Source organism: Melospiza georgiana, chromosome 5, assembly GCF_028018845.1.
Source record: "Melospiza georgiana isolate bMelGeo1 chromosome 5, bMelGeo1.pri, whole genome shotgun sequence".
NCBI classification, from domain to species: Eukaryota; Metazoa; Chordata; class Aves; order Passeriformes; family Passerellidae; genus Melospiza; species Melospiza georgiana.
Window position 1 is genome coordinate 65,251,797 of NC_080434.1, and position 20,690 is coordinate 65,272,486.

Below are 20,690 nucleotides of genomic sequence, written 5' to 3' on the forward strand. Positions count from 1 at the left end.
CAGGGAACACACGGCTGAACTCAGAGAATTATGTAGGTTACAAGCCCTAAAACAGAGTGTCACAGGACTTATTGGACACGTGAACAAACACAAGTTTTAGAGACAGTAATTTATTTAACTCAGTGTCAGGCGTTTGCCTTGTGCACTCCTGATTGTGGAGAATCATATAGACAAAATGGATGGCCAAGCAAACCAAAAGCATTTACAAACAAATTTCTAAGAGTTTCTAATATTTCAAACTTTATAATTCTGAACACAAGTACAAACAGAAGGTAGTAAAAATAGTTGAAGTATACAGTAATATGTGAGGTCTTATCAGATGATGTTTGTGATGTTTGAAACGTATGGATAAGTCTGTTTTATCAAATATGACACCTAAAATATTTATCATCAGTGATGTAAGAACTTCTGCTGTGTCGTCTGATACTAATGAAAAGACACAACACTGTTTTCCCCCCAAAGACATCTAAAAAAAAGTGTTTCTTCACCTTCACATTCAATTAGAGAAAACAACTGTGTCTTCATAGGACTTCATTGTGGAGTCATTAGGACCTGTGCAGGTCAATCTACAATGATTTGAGATCAACAAAACTTTTTTCTAATTTTTAGAATTTTAATTAAAACCTAGATTGACACTCATGAAGCTAACATCATAGCAAACATTTCACTGAGTAGAAGTTAGTATTATTTTAATTTAAATCATGCAGCAGTTTTTCAAAACACATTCTCATATAACATAGCAGGAAATAAGATTATTGTGTGAAGGTGCATTCATTTTTTTTACAATTATATTCTTTTAGGAATTATTCAGAATACCACTGGTGTTCATCATATATATAAAGATCACTGTTTGACAGCAATGGTGCTGCAACTTCTTCAAATTCCAGAACACTTAAAACTCTGGCTTAAAGTACAAAATACTCCTTACACCCCATGCAAAACTTGGGAAGTATATGCTGTTTAACCTTTTAAAATGGGAAATGAATAAAAATAGAATTTACACAAAATTGCATTAGCCTTGAGAAAAGTGCATTCTGGGTACTGAAAATTGAGAAACTAGAAATTTTGATTAGGCTTAATTAACTATGTAGCTGAAAGGCTAGAAAGAAATGTCGCTATGAAAGTGATAAAAGTGAATTAATAAAAGGATACAATATATTAATAAAAGGAGAAAAATATAACTCTACTTTTCTTTTTGCTTTTCCTAAACATGGTGACAACTAGTGCTAAAAGAAAACTACCACAGAAGTTTACCTCTGGATGAAATCAAACTTTTTTTTTTTCTCCAACTAGATCTCTCAAATCTCTCAGTGTTTCAAGCTTCTTGTACTATCATCAGTAATGTCAATAAGTGCCAAATCTGCCATATCTGTCAAGAGATAAATTCTGATATTTTCCTCCTCATGCAAATGAGAAGGTTACTTTCTATCTCGAATGATGTTGCTACTGCACAAAAAGCAGCACAGTGCAGAGATGATAACCAAGTTATCCTGCATGGAACTGCTATGTTACTCAAATAATTCAGAACTAGTTCCTTTATTTTCATATAGCTTGATAAAAGGTTTGTTTGCAATACGTGAAGCAGGGCTCTGGGCTGTGGTGCATTCTACACAAGATTAGACAGCAGAACCTAACTCTTGACTCTCTGAACCTGAGGAATTTACAGTGTACTGTCTGACATGGAGGAGACATACTCCAACTCCAAAGATGTATTACCACCTTTGTGGGAGTATTGATTTTCTGTAGAAAAAGCTAGGATCAGATATCATGCCTCAATGAGAGATCTCTGCCTCTGAGCACTCGAAAGCAGTCATTGCAGGTTCTTACAGCTTCTACCCTTTGTTTTCACACTAGAACTGTAGAAAGGAAAAGAATCAAATATGGCTGAAGATATTTATTTGTAATCCTTGAATCTGGCTGCCACTTACTATAGAATATTTCAAATTCTTACTAGAGTATTTTTAATATGGAAAATCTGTAAATATAAGATGTGACAAGTTATACAATTTTTCATGCCCTACTCCTGAGAAAACCGCATTATCCTTTAGTCATAGAAAAATAATCTTTTTGCTGCATCGAATATATATACATAAAAAATAACTACTGAAATTCTCTTTCAGTTTACCCATGCAATTGGAATTGATCTGCATAAGGACAAATCTGAATGGAATTTTTCCTGGTATACTTAAATTACAACCAGGAAAACTGAAGAAGCCTTCTGAATATTTTAATTTTTTTTTTATAAATTCCATCCCCTACTGGATATCCAGATTCTAGAGCATTCTAATATAGACTTGGAATGTTAAAAATTTAAAATGTTGCTAATCTCTTTTCTTGAAGAAGAAATCTTTTAAGACTGAATTGCACTGATTTCAGAGCTGCAAAGGATCTGCCCAAATGCATGATTTTATTATAATTGTGACAAATAGCTGTGTATAATTTAACTGTTTATAGATATACAACATTCTTACCCCAATTACACTAAATATCCCCAAGAATACCTTTGTTTAAGATGCAAAGGAAAGCAGTCTTCGTTTGACAGGTTTTTGTCCATTTTTTCCTCTTCAAACTTTCCCAGAAACTTCTATTTTCTCTTGTTGACCTAAAAGTCATTACAGAGCATTTACCCTCTTGCTCTCAATAGTACTTAAAGACTTAAAAAAGTTTTTCCTGGGGAGAAAAAGGAGCAATCAGTGTTGGATTAACACAGCAAAGGTTGGACATACATGACAGCAGTATCTCAAGCCTCCCCTTGCTCCACCTTCCCAATCCACAAGAAAGATATGTAGTGACCCAAGAGCAGCAGCAATTCATTTCAAAGAGATAGTCTGAGATTTAAAACCTGTCCTGAGAAATTATAATACTTTCCAGTGCCTATTGAAACCAACAATGTTTATAGAGATGCTATTTGGAGATTATAAAAACATATATTTTAAACTGGAGTGGCATGGAGGCTTGTTGACCAAATCCTCAGCTGCAATAAATCAGCACGTAATCTATACAGGAGAAATCCATTCTCCTAAGTGTCCTTTTTGGTTTACATGATGATTTTGCCATAGCTTGTATTCAATAGCTAGGTCATCACAAAAAATTGCAAACTATAGCGTATGGCCCCAGTTTTTTTAGGAAATTGATTAGAGGCTTGTGTAGCTGATGTTTTCAACAGCAATTTTGGATTTAGACCATAGGCCCCTCCTTTGGAGACCTGAAGACAGAGCTATTGAGAACAGCTTTTCCAGCAGCCTCGTCAACCTGGTGAGTAGAGCTCTAATCTAGGAGCTGATTATGGAAGGAAATTAAAACCCACAGTCAAGCAAAGAAGTAGTGGGTAGGTGGCGGATACAGGAGAGAACTCCAGAGTAATAAGAGAAGGTGAAAGAAGGTCCATCTCAAGTATGTTATATGAACAGAAAGGCACACAGCCAGGGAAACAAAGAGCAAAGACTGAAACTGCATCTGTTTGCATGTCTACATACCTTACATCATTTTGATTACTCACCTGTAGTGGGACAACTCATACAAATAGGTTATTGCAAGAATGCATGGATACACGTTCTTCAGGGAAGACATATCAAGAAGAAAACAAAGGGGGTAAGGGACAGGTCAAGGAGTAGCTCAGCAAGCCCTTCTGTGAGACAGACAACAGTTTGTCTGAGAGTTTACAACTCAGGATCAAGGGAGAGGCCAGTAAAGGAGACCCAGTGGCAGGGGTTTGTTACAGTTCACCTGATCAGGGTGAGGACATGAATGAAGCTATTTTGTAACAAGGAATTCTGGGTGGCAGACCCCAATTCTCATAAGGGAGTACTTTGGCATTTTCTGGTAGGTCACCATGACAGGATTTTTGTCAGGGGTAACTTGTTGATGCAAATACTGATACCAACCAGGGGTTAAGTACATCTGGATCAGCTGCTCAGAAACAAGGAGGAACCAGTTGAGGACATGTTACTCAATGTCTTGGAGCAATGTCAAAGGTAACTTTGACTGGAACAACCAGGAATTAGTGGAGTTCAAGATCCCAAGGAGAATGAAGGAGATAAGCAGAGTCTACAGTTTGTACTTAAGGCAAGCAGCTTCCATCTTATTCAGGGAACAGGTATATAGGATCATGTGGAGGAGGTATTTTAAAGGGCAAAGATGATCAAGAAGGTTGTGAAAGACACCAGTTGAACACAATAATAGTCCATCCTGAGTCCCAGGAGAACAAGCAAGTGTCTCAGATGGCCAGTCTGACTAAACAGAGAGCTCATGGTGGAATTCAAACAAAAAAAATAAAACAAAACAAAACAAAACAAAGGGCAGTGTACAGGATTGAGGAGAGGCTACTAAAGAGAAATATAGAAGCATTGTTTAACCATGCAGGGATGTTGTTAGGTGAGCTGCAGCTGTCTTGGAAACCTGTTAGGGATGACAAAGGCAACAAGAATTGCTTCTAGCACTGCAGTAGTATGCAAGTATAGTTAGTGTGGGAGGGAGTCGGAGATTTAGTGACAGCAGATGTGTAAGGAGGAGGTGCTCAATGCCACCTTTGTCTCAGTCTTTGCTGAGAATTTCTCACACACACCTGTGCTGTGGAAGGATTCAGAAAGAAGGACAGAAAATACTGCATGAGAATAAAGATGTGTTTGCTGCAGACAACGAAACCCATGAAAATCCAAGTGATCAGATGAGCTGAGTCTAAGGGTACCAACAGAGGTGGCCAATGTCCTTGGATGGCTGATGTCAGTCATCTTTGACAGGTCATGGAAATCTGAGAACTGGAGAAAGGAAAATATTGTCATATTCAAGACATATTAAGTCATATTATTCAAGACAAAATAAGTCATATTCAAGATGACCAGTGTGTCAATTACAGAAAACTACAGACCAATGAGATTAATATTTTGCCTGGGAAAAATCAAGAAGGAAGTCTTCCTGAAATATAATTCTGGGCATATGAAGACCAAAGTGCTTGGGAAGAGTCAATACTTACCAAGTGTAAATGATTCTTTGAGAAACCTCTTTGCCTGCTTTGTTAAAAGAATGATTTTATTAATGAGGTGAAACTAGTGGAAGTAATTTACCTTGATTTTAATCAATGCTTTCAACACTGTCTCCTGCCTTATCCTTATATCCCAGTTACAATATTATAGTCTGGATGGATGAATAAAAATAAAAAAAATCTAAGTGGGTAAAAACGCCCCAAATCTGATAGAAAACAGAAGGTGATATTTACACTTCCCCTACCTAGAAGCCATTGACAAGTGGAGGAGTTTATCCTACAACCTGTCCTGTTAAAAAATGTTACCATCTTTTTGCCTTTTTTGGCAAACCAGCCTTCTGCCTCTATGTGTCTACTTCCTATTTTGTTTCTTGTAAACGTGAAAAAAGATCATACAGTTTGGTCTTTTTCATCCAAACTGTACAATGTTGTTCTGAGCTGAGACACAAATAAGCAGAGCAGTGCTGCTGTGCAGAGGGGCTAAAGGCTATTGCTATGGTGTTGTCAAGACTCGGGAGAAGCTCTGCACGCCACCACACTGCCTTTTGTAAGAAATCCCCTCTTCTCACGTTCAATGTTTTAGTGCCTATGCTGTTTGAGGAAAAAAAAAAACCACTGCTTTTCCATCAAACACTGTGCCAGCCTAACACAGCAAGATTTTAAACTAAAGATACAATCAAGTGCTTAAGGGCAAGCTTAACTTTAGCTGAAGAAAGTGATACCAAACAGCACAGTGTAGCTGCTCTCTGACCACTAATCTACTGCTTGGCTATTATTCTCTCACGTTAAACACTTAAATCCATGTTACTTAGCATCCTTAGCATTACTCTGACATCCACAGGTGCTGAGTTCCAGTGTATCAGTAGCTTTGAAGAAAAGCTGAATTTGCATTCATTAATCAACATTGTGATGGGCAATTTGAATGCATGCAGACACAGATCATGCATGTGAATATCTCTATACAGTATCAAATGTTCAGTAAGCAGGTATACATACAAATGCATAGCCAAGGAATGATAGATCAAAATCAGGTTCTGAAGAGCTGTAAGGGTGAACTACTCTAGAAGAGTCAATTTTCAGTACCAATTATGTTGCACAGCCCTTGAAGTGTTGCAGCCACACTCTCTTAATCATATTCTTTCCTTACACACTGTACTGAAGTCTTAAAATCCTCTGGTCCTTGAATTGTTTTTATAGCAGCCTCACTGGTTTTTGTGGGATTTTTTTGGTCAAATTATTGATTTTTATTTATTCATTATCAGCACATTATTCAAGATATTTTGCATTTTTCAGCTGGTCATGTGTTAGAATCTTTCTCCCTCAGATCAACAATGATGCATTTATGGATATTCAAGATAATCCATAATACATGTATAATCACAAATTCACGTCTACACTATTGCAAGATAAAATTACATGCAAGAAACTTATTCTTTAACCTACTCTGGATTTACTTTTTAAGGTCATATTTACATTTCTCAAGAATTACCAGTTTTTATACACCCTTTCCCTACCATTTTTCCAGTCAACTATTTTTAGTTTACAAATTTAAATCAAGTGAGACTGTCTTACTCTGTGACATATCAAAATATAATTACACATTCTGGTAGTCAGCTGAACCTTGTCCCTAATTTGCATCCTATCTTGAGCAATTTATTTTCCCACTTGTCAGGAAACTTATGACTTGAGCTGATCTTTTCTAGATTGCTTGGCAAAAATGAATAATTAGAAATATAGTTCCATCTGCATTAGAAGAGTTTTTGTCCAAATTTTGGATTTAGGCATGTTATATGCCTCCCTAAAACTCCTCAAAAGGAGTGTAAAAGATAAAAAATTAAGGTGAAGATAATGAACTAACTACCATCTTGGAAATTAGTGAACCTTATAACTTCTAATGTATCATTAAATAATTTTATTCTCATTTAAGACTAGTTTTGCTGAATATCCTCACTGGAACTTTTTCTAGTTCTAAGGAAATTTCATTTATTCCTATCATGATGCATAAATATTATATTCTTTGAGGAAAGAGTCTAAGATTTTGTTTTTATGTTAAACTGTGTTTAATAAAACTGGCTTGAGAAAATAAATCACTTACTTGTCAAGCATAGCAAACCTGCTGTTTTGAAGTAACAAGCCACTTACTGATTCAGTAAAGCAGATATTAAAACTCTGTACACACAGCTATGCTTGTCCTAAATTCCAAGAGAACAGCAGTGTTCAGGATATTCTAAGAATTTTTGAAATGTGACCAATTATGTAACAAGATATGCCAAGAAACTTCATAACTAAAAATCAGGGCATATGAGGCATAATTAAAATGCAGATATTTAACAACATTTTATTTTTAAATTCTCTGTAAACTGTACAAAAAATGGAATATCATAAGGTAGCCAGAGACTTGAGTTCCTTGAGTGTATAATAAGAAGGGAATATACTCTTACTCAGATCAATCTATGCAACAGTGACAATTGACCACCTTTCTTAAAACAAGTGTACCCTCCTATAAATCCTCCATGTCAGAACAGGGCACGATCAACACTCCAGGGTGGCACAGGGAAGGGCTGAAAAGTGAGAAATTCACGAAAATAAATCTAGCCTAAGAATGTTTGGTGTCACTCACCCCACATCCTTTGAGGTTTTTTTATGGAGTTAGAAAAACAGAGCATCCTTTGAGCTGAACTGGAGGAGTTTGTTTCCCTGCTCATAAAAAATCACATAGGTGACACTGACTGTCCTAATACAGTTGGGTTTGGAAAGGATGAGGAAGAGCACATCTCTGTTATGAACCTACCAATGCTGCCTTAATATGCCTCAAACCTACACTGCCTCGCTGCTACTTTTTTTAATGTTCCTACCAGAAGACAGAACATTTCTTGTTTGGAAAGGCAAGGACAGAGCTGCCTAAATACAAACTGAGTTTGATTTATGAATACAGAAGAGGTTCTGAATGCTCTTGTTTTCCACAGTGTCTCTCCTCCCACCCTCATAAATTCTATAGCTTTATATTTACAAGAATTTGATGAGAATGAACAGATATTATCATAATTGTACCTCAAGAATCAAGAGGGAAATTGCTTTTCCCTTAACATAATTTTGGATTAGAAATAGTGGTACAAAGCAGATGAGAACAAAAGACTGGAACAGATCTGATATTGGGGCCACCAGGAGTGTTTGAACTACAGGAGAACTTGGTGACAGATAGTTTTCATTGCCATTAGCATTGGTAAAGGGCCTCACTTTTATTTCTGATGGTCACCACTTGCAGTCATCATCAGAGCAATGCTCTGCCTTTGTATTGCTGTTCACAGCCCTGAGAGCTCAATGATCCAGCCTTGCACCTCAGTATCCATTTACCAAGTGCACAACTATATCTAACTTGGATTTCCCAATACTATAAGGAACTAGGTAAAAAGCCTTACTAAAAGCAAGTATACAGCATCTCCTGTGATCTCCTTTTCCATTTAGCCAGGCATTTCATCACAGAATGTTTTCCCCATCTTCCTCTACAATACAGAAATGGCTTCAGATCATCTGCTGTAAGTGAAAAGGGCCCAAAAGACACGGGGTCATCCCCACCAGAGTCATGCCCCACTAAACAGCTGTACCTCGTTTTCCCTACACCTCCTTTTGCTGCTGAGCGAGCTACAGAAACTCTTATTATCTTTCACTTGCTCCTTAGTTTCTGGTTCAGCTAAGCTTTGGCTTTTCTAGGCCTACTCCTGCATGCTCAGGAAAAAGCTTTAAATTTTTTGCAGGCAACCTACTACCATTTTCACTTTCTATGTGACTCCCTTCCATGAATAAATTCAGTGATCATGACTGATAGCATCACTTTTGATCCCTCAGTGAGTTCATAACAGCGTTAGAATGCAAATTTTCTTGCATTCTTAAACTTTTCTTGCATTCCTAAACTTTTACATACACAACAATAAACTGAGTAATAAATTGAGGAGATCACACCAAAAGAAAGAAATCAGCCCACACTGTTTTGCAGCTTAATAATTGTTTAAATATCTATCTTTGAATTGTCACATACTCATATACATAAAAATTATTCTTGTTCCTTATTCACTAAAATCAGTTTACAAGAATGAAAGATTAACATAGATACAGAAAGTATTTGAACAAGAATTTGAAATAAGAAAATATGAGGATGGAGTAAAATGAAGCAAAAAATTTTCAAGTGATCTATAACAAAGAAAATTGCCTGAAAGGCAGATTTCTTTTTAAAGTAAAAAAATGGAAGCTGCTGTTTCTTGTTTTTGCTGTTATGGTTGTAATTATTTATAATGATAAAGCCCAGAGGCACATTATAGCAACTATTGTGCAAAAGCACAGTTCTGTAATATGAAATCAAGAGCCTGAAAGTACATTAGTGCAAAGGGATGTTGAGGGCCATGCTCCGTGATGGGTTATTACTCCTTTATTTATATCCTTGTTTTCTAGTGGTCGGTAACATAAAATGTTTAGAGTTCAGGAACGGTTGTCCTACATCAGAAGACGGACAGTTAAGGACTGAGACTTTATCATTCAGGATTCTGTATGGACTATCAAACCTGGGTTTTTCTCAGAGAACACAACGTAAAGTTGATACCTCTTACAGCTTTAAATCTATTTATCAGAAGTTCAGTCCCATGACCCCTCCTCCCTTTTCCACTGGCCTTCATTGGACCCTTTCAAATGTACTAGATAAGACACGCACACCGATACAAAAGACACATAACATAACCAACAACAAAAGCCCAAAAACTGAATCAAAACCCCCAAAACATTCTACTCCAAATAAGTGAACAAAGAACATTCCAAAAACCACAAAACATAGCACACTAGAAAATAAAATTACAAGACAAAAAAAAAAAAAACCTGAAATTCAAAGCTACACAAAAAACTCAACCAAAAAAACCAAGAAAACCTAAAAACTCCCCCAAAAACCCAAAAAAAACCCCCAAAAACCCAAAACACAAAACAAATAAACAGAAAATAAATACCAAAACCCAAAGTATCAAAAACAGATTGGCAAAATTGACTTACTGTAAAGAAAGACAAACAGAGCCAGTAGATACAGTAGGAATAAAAAATTTCTTTCAACTTACTTGGGGCATAAGTTCACCTCAAACTCTGTCATATAATACCAGTCTGGCTAAGTTTTAGAAAGTCTGTAGACAATTGAAATAAGATATATCCTTCAAAGACTTAGTCCTGTCTTGGAGTTTATTGTACATGACAGTTATTGTTCTGCTAGCCAGAAAAATTAGAATTCAGAAAGAGACCATGGTACACTCTCCTCAGACATCTTACAGGCACGCACACCTGCACTAAGTGCTGGCCACAGTACACAAAATTATATTCTCTCAAGACAATAAAGATGCACATGCCTTGAAGTGTACTGCTGCTTTGCTTTCCACATAGTATCTCTCAAGAAGCTGGATAAGCAGGGCAAGAGATATGCTACACCTGCAAATTTTCCACAGACCATTCTCTGGGAATAACCAAAACCTCTTCATTAAGTTTACTACATATTACTCTGGTAAAATCAATTTGCATATTTTGGGTAAAATAAAACACAGCTGAAATTGATGCTACATAGACTCATAATCATAGGTGCCATCGTGCATAGGGAAGAAATCGAATATGTGTACCTCTAGTGCTGAGAAAAAAAATTAAAAACACCCCATATGCAGGAATAAAACTGCAGAAAGCAAATCCCCAAGCACCTAGCCTTTTAGCATCTGAAGACATAACTGCTTCTATGTGTTATTTTCCTTGCTTCTAACACATCTGGAAGATGACCTTAAAAATTAGTTATGCATATTCGATATCAACCTGTGGAAGAAAGTGTGTACTAAAACACACCTCATGCTGTGTTGATGCAAGCCACAGGCAATTGTTATTATTTAGAGGGCCTAGAAGAATAGAATTTGAAAGTGGTTAACTGCACAAAAAGAGCCCACACATCCATGAACAGCTTGAATATAGGATATATGGTGTCATTCTGTCATTTAAGCTGTCTGCAGAGATCTGGAGGGTCCTTTGTCACTAAACTTCAATATTTCACTAAGACAGATGGGATCTCTGAGCAGCCTGAGTTCAAGCTCCTCTTGTAGCAGCATGCTAGCATATAAACTAGAAGCACTATATCTTTGTGGAGAAACACTAATAATTTTCCCTTGGTAAAAGACTCTGGGTAACAATATATGATAAGATAGGAAGGTACATGTAAACAGTGTATATGAGTGGAATATTGAAATATGTTTGAGAGGATACTTCCAAGAAAACCCCAAACAACCAGCCCAAAAAACCCAAACCACCCAACAAACTAAAAGCAACTCTAACGGCACCAATGATTATTATGTGTTGGAATAAACAATTGTCCGTGAATGATCATGAAAATTTTGAGTAAGAAAGCCAAACAGAAAAGATGAGCAAGGTATGAATCATTAAAATTTGAAAAATTGAGAAGAAAGAAATGCACCTAAAATGGTATGATGCTGCCAAAGACGGGGGTATTTTGGCCTTTGCCAGGCTGGGAAGAGCAGCTCCTAGTTACACAGTATGAGGCACAGTACATGGGGATCCTTATCTTTGGGGGCTGAGCTGGCACTTGGCCTTCTGGGCATCCTTATCACCTGTGTGTAGTCTTGTAAGTTGAAAGAAGTGACTGTATGGGTACAATAAAGTGGAGCACCCACATCTCCAATGCAGATGTGAAGTAGAGTATCCTACAGTGCCCTATGAGAGATGGGTTCTGGTCCAGTTGCAACTCTTTGCAACTGTGTCTGCATCATTAAGAATTTGGAGGATGTGTCAAGAAAAACAGTTCACAAATTTTTGGTCATTTCTTAACATTTCATAAGTGTTCAGCTATTGCTGTGACTGCTATATTGCTGACATTGATCCTCAATCCTAATCACTCATTAACCAATCATTGTTAAAAAAACCCAAACAAACCAAATAAACTGCTCATATCTTTATTTTGTCTCATGTGTTATTATTTATTGTAGTTACCTAAATTCCTTGAACAAGCTTGGTTTTGAAGAAGCAAGGAAAAATATATTGTTATAGTTTATTTTTTAAGTTTTCTAAACTTACTAGGATCATGATCTTGCCATTAAAAAGATACTGACAAATGAGTATTACACCTGCTTACATCTCTTCAATTGGGCTAATATCACTAAGGTTATATCAGTGAACAAAAGGAAAAACAAAAAAAAAAACCAAAACAGCTGACCCTTTATTATTAAGACCACAGATTTAATGCAATTTGACTGGATAAAAAAGCAAAGCTATCTAATGTAACAAACTGGCAGCATACTTACTGCCAGCAAGCTAGCTGCAATTTCTGCAGTGATCTCAAAGCTAATTAATCTCAAGTATTAATTACCAAGAATAAGAGACAAATGGCTAATCTAGACTTCAGTGAATTGAGACGTTTGTGTAAAGCTATGAAACACCATTGCTAAGTCATCCCTAGAGGTACCTAACTGCCTACACTTCAACAGCATCTTCCTAGATTGTGATGAGAAGTGATTATCTTTCAGGAGATTAATGTCCATGTATTAGCTGACTAATTCTCAGTTATTTCCTATTCTCATATCTGTGCTGTTGAAAAATAGTCATGCTTTTGTTGTTGTCTCTCGTACCTTCAAAAAATCTGTTTTGCAAATCTGTCAGAATTCAATGTTACGCACTTTACTCACAACATAATTGGCTAATTTATAATGTGATTTTTGTCATCTGATCATCATTTGATTTTTAGTTCACTAAACTAAAATTTTCCACATTAAAGTGAAGGTCTCATGTTGCATACTTTTACAGAGTTGACATGTGACTACAGGTACGCACACATTCTCACATGTATTTATACATACATTACATACATGTATTTATGTATATGTATATACATAAATATATAATGTAATGTATTTATACATACATTACATTATTTATACATACATTACGTACATAATATACATACATAGGTATATATATATGCATGTATGTATATATACATACATGCATATATATATACCTATGTATGTACATTTGCACATGCAAGCAAGAAGGGGGAAATCAATCAAGCACTGTGAAATGAACCTACAGTCACATATAGAAAAGCACCTCATTGCTACTGAGAGGTTTTCACTGTGGGAATAAGTTTCTTTTTCAGAAGCTTATAAACCTGAAACAATAAATAAATACTTTTATATTAATACAACTTCAGGAAACTTCCTGAAGGAAGGTGAGAGTCTCTTAGTCATATTTTAAATGCTGAAGTACCTCAGTTGATTTGAGAAACTACTCTGATTAGAACCGTTGCTATACTAAAAACAAACCAGCAGCATTAATAAAAATCAAAGTGAAAAAGGAGGGGAGATTTGTTTGACAAATTTTAGCTTTTGAGCAACTGTTAGAAACACGTTCCCACAAATTCATATAAGATATTTAAGGAGAATGCTGACACAGCTGAAAAACAACTACAGTAAAAATCAGTTTTCCGTTATGCAGCTTAAATATGACAGACCGAGTCAATAGAAGCATTTAGCTCACCAGACACAAGTTGAATTTTAATAGGGAAATAAAAATTCTTTGGAACAGATTTTCCATATATCATCTAGGATCATTATAGTGGCTTTCATTTCCTTCAAGGCAAGTGCTAAGGCACACTCCCATTTATTAGAGCAGACATCCAATAAGCAGCACCTGTTCTGCATCTCAAATACTATTTTTCTTCACACCTATCCAGTCACAAACTGTTCTGCAGTAAGGTACTCTGATTTACTCCATTGAAACTTGAATATTCATCAGGAGAGATAACAGTCTTTCTTTCTTCACTTAACTGTCCTACCCAATGGAATAGTATTAACCTCCTGCCTCCTTTTACATAAAGGACAGGAGAGAAAATTAATTTCTTTTGAGGAAAAAAAAAAGAAGGAAAATATTTTCCATGGTCTCTTATAGCTTCATGAGTGTACTCTGTAATAAACTTACAAATTACTATTAAAATATTGTCATTGAGGATCAAATAGGATTATAGTTACTAGTGCCTGTGGAAGTGCTCATATAAGTGATTCTTTGAATATTTTATTCTGATTCTGGCTTCCCAGGATCCTGAAATTGAGTGAAATAGACCCAGTCTACTCAAATCAGAACATAACAGAGAAAAACAGAAGACTACTCAAAAACTCTCAATTTAGACCAGAAAACTGGATTTTTTTTGATTTCTTTTTTTTAGGAGTGGGTTGCAGGGCAAAGAGTAGGGAAAAGAAAAATCAGTTTTAAGCAGTTAGATGACAACCTTCTCCTTGCTTGACTAAACAGGAAGAATGCAATAGTGAAAGCTGACTATAAAATGTATCACACAATTATCTTTTGGGCTGTTATGCCACAGGAGGAGTCCTATTTAGGTACATAACAATAACAGTAAAATCCAGTTTCTTTACCAGGCTTTGTTTCATGTGCTCTGTATGCCACCTTTGCCTCCTTCCTTTGGGCTAAATACACCTACTGCCAGGTAGCCTAGCTGCCTTACCACCAAAGGATTTAATAAACTGGAGCAGATTTGCCTTCCAGATAAAGACTGAAAAACACCAGTAATCTCATCTTTCTGTCTGCAAAATGGAACTAGCCTTTAATTCATAGAACACATGGTTCCTTAAGAAACAACTGTCTTAGGAACCACCACCTTGTTGAAAAAACCTTTTGCAGACTATGAAGTCTGCCAGGCGGTAGAGAGACGCAGAAATGAGTCCCTCCATTTATTTTTCTTCAGAATGGAATCAGCAGCTCTTCTAGGGTTTAAAGGGCCCCTATGCATCTTATGTATATTCTACATATTATTTTTAAAGTAAATTTTGATTTGGCAATCATTTAGGGCAGAGATTAACAAAATACCCAAACCAGAACAAAATAAAAAATGGGAACAGAGAAACCAACCAACAAAAAAACAGACCTAGAAGTGAGATAAGTATCTGGAATCTGGGGTTAACATGAACACAACTGTCTTTTCAAATTGACTTGCAGTCACTAAAATTACCAAGCTAGACAGCTATACCAATTTAAATTATGTGTTGTGTTGGAAAGCTGGTTTCTCCAGCTTTTCGCTAAGAATTCTTAGGTTAGAGATAAAATCTCATTAGCTAAAAACATGTTAGGTAGAAGCCTACTAGAGTATCTTGAAAGTTTCAAATTTTCTGAAGTAAGGGAGTAGAATATTGAGAGATAATTAAAGCATACAGTAATTATTTAGGATCACTTAGGGAAAAAACAGAGGAAAATCTCACACTTTCTCTAAAATTAAAGCAAAAACTTTAGTCTATTTTCAATGACAGATTCTTAATCTATTTAGATATTTTATTTAGGAAAGCCTGTGCAGGTGCCCAAATGGCACACCTGAATATATTTGAAAATATGACACCAAATAATTTCTTTATTCCATAGGATCTTGACTCTATATCTCTGTCTTTTGGCTCCACAATTAAAATATGCCTTGATATATAATAACTAATATACCTCTTAACAGAAATAACAAAGACTTGCCTAATTTATATGACCATAGAGAATAGAGGGAAAATTAAAACTGAAAAGTGATTTAATTATAAAGACCTTTCAGACTGAAACAGTTTCTTTTCTGACTAGCAGCAAAAGAAAAAAAAAAAAGCACAGATAATTACTGGAATAAAAACCTCCAAACAATAAAGTCACTTTGACTAGAATTGTTCAAGATTTGCATTACATTTTCTGGCATTCATCTTCAAATTTTAATGCTATTTATTAGAACATTTGAACAACATGTTCTAATAAATAGCATTAAATTGAGTGGTGATTTAGCTCTGCAAAAGCAAAGCAGAAAGGTACATCGAAGAAACAGAACAAATGACAAGAATGTGATGTAATTTTTGTTATTATTTTTGATAGTAGACATTCTATATTAATGTTCATTATGCAATAAAAAGGTTTAACATCATTGCATAAGAAAGAATCTAAATTATTGAGCTCATGGTACAACACTTGAAAGAGGCAAAGGATCTACATGGGCCATCATTTGATAATCATAATCTTGCAGAGATCTCACAATCTGTCAGCAAAAACACCTATGTGAAGTCAGTGAGGATGAGAGCAGGGCTGGGTTTTTCCCATTTTCTGAAAGAATGTTTTATTCTCCAGCTGCTGTTAACTCAGGCAGCCAAACACCACAAAGCTGATTGCTCACTTCTCCCATTCTGCCAAGGGAACGGAGGAAGACTAAAAAAAGAGAAAAATTATGTATCAAAACAAACTATAATCGTAATAATAATAAATGCTCAATAATTGAAGGGCATGTGGAAGAGGGAAGAAAACAAATCAAATCAAGTGACGCAAAGGCAACCACTCCCCACCTTCCATGGGTAGGATATTGCCCAGACAGTTTCTGATCTAAAGATGGCTGATGCTCCTAAATGCCCCTCTTTTCCCTTTTATTTGCAAGTGTGATGTTACATGGTATAGAATATCTCTTTGATTTTGGTCAGATCAGCTCCCCGGTTGTCTCTTCCCAACTTATTACGCTCATCTCCTTACCTGCTAAATCCATTTATTTTGAGGACAGATTGAAAAACAGAGAAGTCCTTGATGCTGTGTGAACACTGCTCATCAAAAGCTAAAACATTATTGTGAAACCAGTATTGTTTTGGTCAAAAGTCTATATCACAGCCCCATACAATCTACTATAAAGGAAATGAGCTCTATCCAAGCCCAGACTGGTGCACCATTGAAATGTTTCATAAAAAGTAGATGGCAGAAAGTTTTCTTTTCTCCTCATTGAAGTTTAAAAGTAAGGTCCCTGTTAAATCCTTTGTGTAACTGGATGTAAACAGTGAACACCTATCATCTCTATAGAACTGAGTTTGCAAAATTAGTTGGAACAAAGGCTGTAACATTCCTTTTCTTTCTGATTCAGTTGCAGAAGAGTATTCCTAATACATGTTTTTAATTACCTCTCCTTGATAAGAATCTGAGCAATGGTACATTGGCTTACAAGTCAAATTTGAATTCTTGGCTAGAGAATGTTTGCCTGCACTAGGCCTGTTTCTGGTGCAAGAGTTGGCAGCAGCAGTCCAAAATGCAGCAAGAAAGGAGCAGTTTCTTTGACAGTCTGCACCTGACAGTGTTGTGCTTCTAATCCCTTTCTGGACAAAATCCAATGAATTAATATAAAATGTTTTACGTGATTTCAATTAATAGGGCAGAGTTTGCACTTAAATAGAACACAAACTTAGCCACAGCCCAATCTCACGTGAGATCTGTGTCTGGAACTGACAGGGGTAAGAAGATGTTTTCTAAGTTGCCTCTGCTCTGTCAGCATCAGGAATAGATTCTTCACCTACTTTATTTTCACCCTTATGGCCAATTTTTGCTCATATTCCAAGGAAAATTTTTTAACTGTGGTAGCCCTTTGAGCTGTCTTAAATTAGTGCATTTATTGTGTAGGTAGTGAGCTTGTAACACAGACATCACAGCACTGAATGACTAGATCAGACCATGAGAGCTTAAGACAGGTGGCATATCAGTGCTCTGTAGTATGAGCCACTTCTAAGCAAACTTGTGGGAAAACTATTATTATTTGGGCATTTAATATCAGCTATATTGTTAGGTATATTTTGAAGGTGGTAATTTTAAGTTACCTTGATTTCATCTCATAGAGGAACCTATGCACCCAGCACAGGTTTTAGGCAAAGCAGTGTCTAAAATGTAAATAATATGAAATCTGACCTGTAAATGCCTAGATACTCTACTATACTTTTCTGCTCTTTTTATTGCAGTGATAACAAGGTTTTGATACTTGAAAGAAAAGAAAAAAAATCAACACCAAAAAACCCCTATGATGTAGTGCTGTTAAACCATAACCAAATTTCCTGCCATGGCCTCACCTGAATATCATGATTATGATGACCTTAGCATGTAAAGGAGAAGGTTCTTCTTCTTTACCATTGAGTAAATTCTTAATATTTGTCTTCCCTTTTCATTGCCAAAATCTTAGTTACTAAATTCAGGGTGAAAAGGCAGTAATTTGTTTCAGTGTTAAAAGAACAATTTCCTTATATTCTTTTTAATTATAAGTAGTCATTACTGTTTTGCTTAAAAGCTTTCATAACTGAGATTAATGATAAATAGAGCACATTATTTCTAAGACTTCATGCTCAGTAACTGAAAAGAGCTCATGTAACATCAAGGGCTTTTAACTTCACTGCTTTTAATACAGTTCATATGCATGTTCATGTATTTGCTTTCTTTACAAATTAAATAATTCCTTCACTTAAATAATCTTCTTTTCAATATATGTCATAAATATATATATATATATAATATATATATAAATATATATATATATAAAATATGTATATTTTTTTTAATTGTGGGGGTTTTATCTATTATATTTTTAAATGTGTTTTGGAAGGTGAAGGCTTTACATGAAGCACATAGAGCTGCCTACATATTTAGAAAGCAAGCTTGAAGCAGCTATAGTTTGTTATACTTGTCAATTACTGTTACATAGAGTTATATTCAATTAGTGAGTGTAGGAAGGACAAGAGGGAAAGTAGAAACTGTAGAGCACTGCCAAGTCTGACAGCCCAAAAGAGCTGAGGTTGCTGCAGCTCTGTGTTCCCAGGTCCAGCCAGCAAGTTTGAGTGCCTGCAGGCAGACGCTCACACGTGCACACAGTACATGTATGCACACAACATTTCACAAGGACCAACACAGGCAGAAATTAATTTTTCATTTCTAAATGCTCACATGTGTATCAGAAGAGCATCTGTGTTTATGCAAATGAGCTAAGATATTTCTAGTTTTTTTAGCACGTGAAAAACCTCTATTCCAGGAATGAATTTGTATTCCTTATATGATTGAAAGACTTGAGGCCTATATACTTATATAGTTGATGCCTAAACAAGGTATATTCTTCCAGAATGTTCACAACTAAAGGAAACATTGCAATTATAATATAAAATAAGGGTTAAAGAAAAATCTCTTCTTGCTAGATGTGCGTGGGAAATAAACTATTAGAAAGGCTTTCAATGGCAAGTGATGTTTCTATATGTAAGGATTTTAAATACATATATTGATGCCAGAATCATTGGGAGGGCATTAACAATTCTGTAAGAATACTTTTGGGCTTAATTATCCTGGAAATGAATAAGCAAAACATCAGCATCTCACCTTCTGAATCTCAAACCAGATCAAGAAGTACTGATTCATTGTGTTCAAAGTTGTTTCTGGATAGGCAAAGGTTGGAATTCCCAGTGTGACTTGTTTCTGTCATTTACAAATGAAAAGCCTTTTTAAACCTCCCTTGCCTCTGTCATGCTGAATAGTCTGGCTGTCACTCTTGGACTGGATTACATTGTTGAAAGCAAATCTGTGCCACTGACCTTTCCAGTGAGGCTGAGGATGCAATGGAATGTCATCCCAGGGGACAATATTTAGAAATTCTCCATGTTGTCACTGACATACCAACTATGAGCTACCATTGTCAGAATTAATGAATGCTGAAATACATTTCAAGAGAAATTTTGTACCAGGGGCTGCAAAGAGGATTAACAGATAAATAATCCAATTGATGTTATTGCATGTATATTATACATGAAATAAAGCTTAGAAGGGAGATGGAATGATTCTGGCTTTTCATTTGGAAAGTTCATTTCCAGCATCTAGAAACTTCAGTGAAGATTATTCAGTGAATGCCCAGTACTTATGAAATTAAGCCATTAATGTACAGAGCTAAATAAAGTTCTAGGATTCTCTCCTCTTCTCTTTTTGTCATAATTGTTATTAACTTCACAGAAGAATTTCATATTTTTTAAAGTTTTGAATCAGAAAAATTTGGAATGAGGAGCATAGTGCATGCAACTGAATCAGCATTAAAATCTGAAGAAGAATTTCTAGACAGAACAGAACACTAAGACTTTATTCTGTGGTGCTGCAAAGATAAAGAGGTATCAAAAATTGGGTCTAAATTGTATAAGGTCTTGAAGAAGATGAAGATCTTATATCTAATGTACTATGGGAGAGGGCATCAATGCCTGGACTCTTCATTGATGTGTCACAGAAGAAATGAGAGATAAGGAAGATAATTATAGTGGCTGTGATTTTAATAGATTAAAGAGCTAAGATTAGCATCAGACTACAGGAGATGTTGCAGTAATCATGGTAAAATTTAACCTGACACTCATGTAACTAGCAGTGGTATATGGGACTAAATAATTCTGTAAACTTTTCAGCATTGGTATTTTCAGTGTAACCTTTTACTGTAGCTTATCTTTAAGGACATTTATTCACTGCCATTACGTCAATTATGATTCTTGGGGTTATTGGAGAAATGCATTTAAGGATATCAAGATATAATTGATTTCATTTGTGGTTATACTGTAATGAGGACATAAGCACCAGTAAAACTAGAATTTGCCAGATGATACCACAGCAGGATAAACTTAAAAAATGAGAGTATTTCCATATGACAAAATGACTGGTGGTTACAGTGCACTCTAATCTACAAGTACCACCTTGATTTCATTCCTGTAAACACCATTACTATCAATGAAGATGTCAGCTCAAATTCCTGCTAACAACCCTAGCAGAAAGTTGCTTGACAATCACCCTGCTGTATCCATCTTGTCTCTTTACTTGCTTACTTCAGCCCATGAAAGTTTCTTACAGCTTTTTGAAGTTGTGCTAA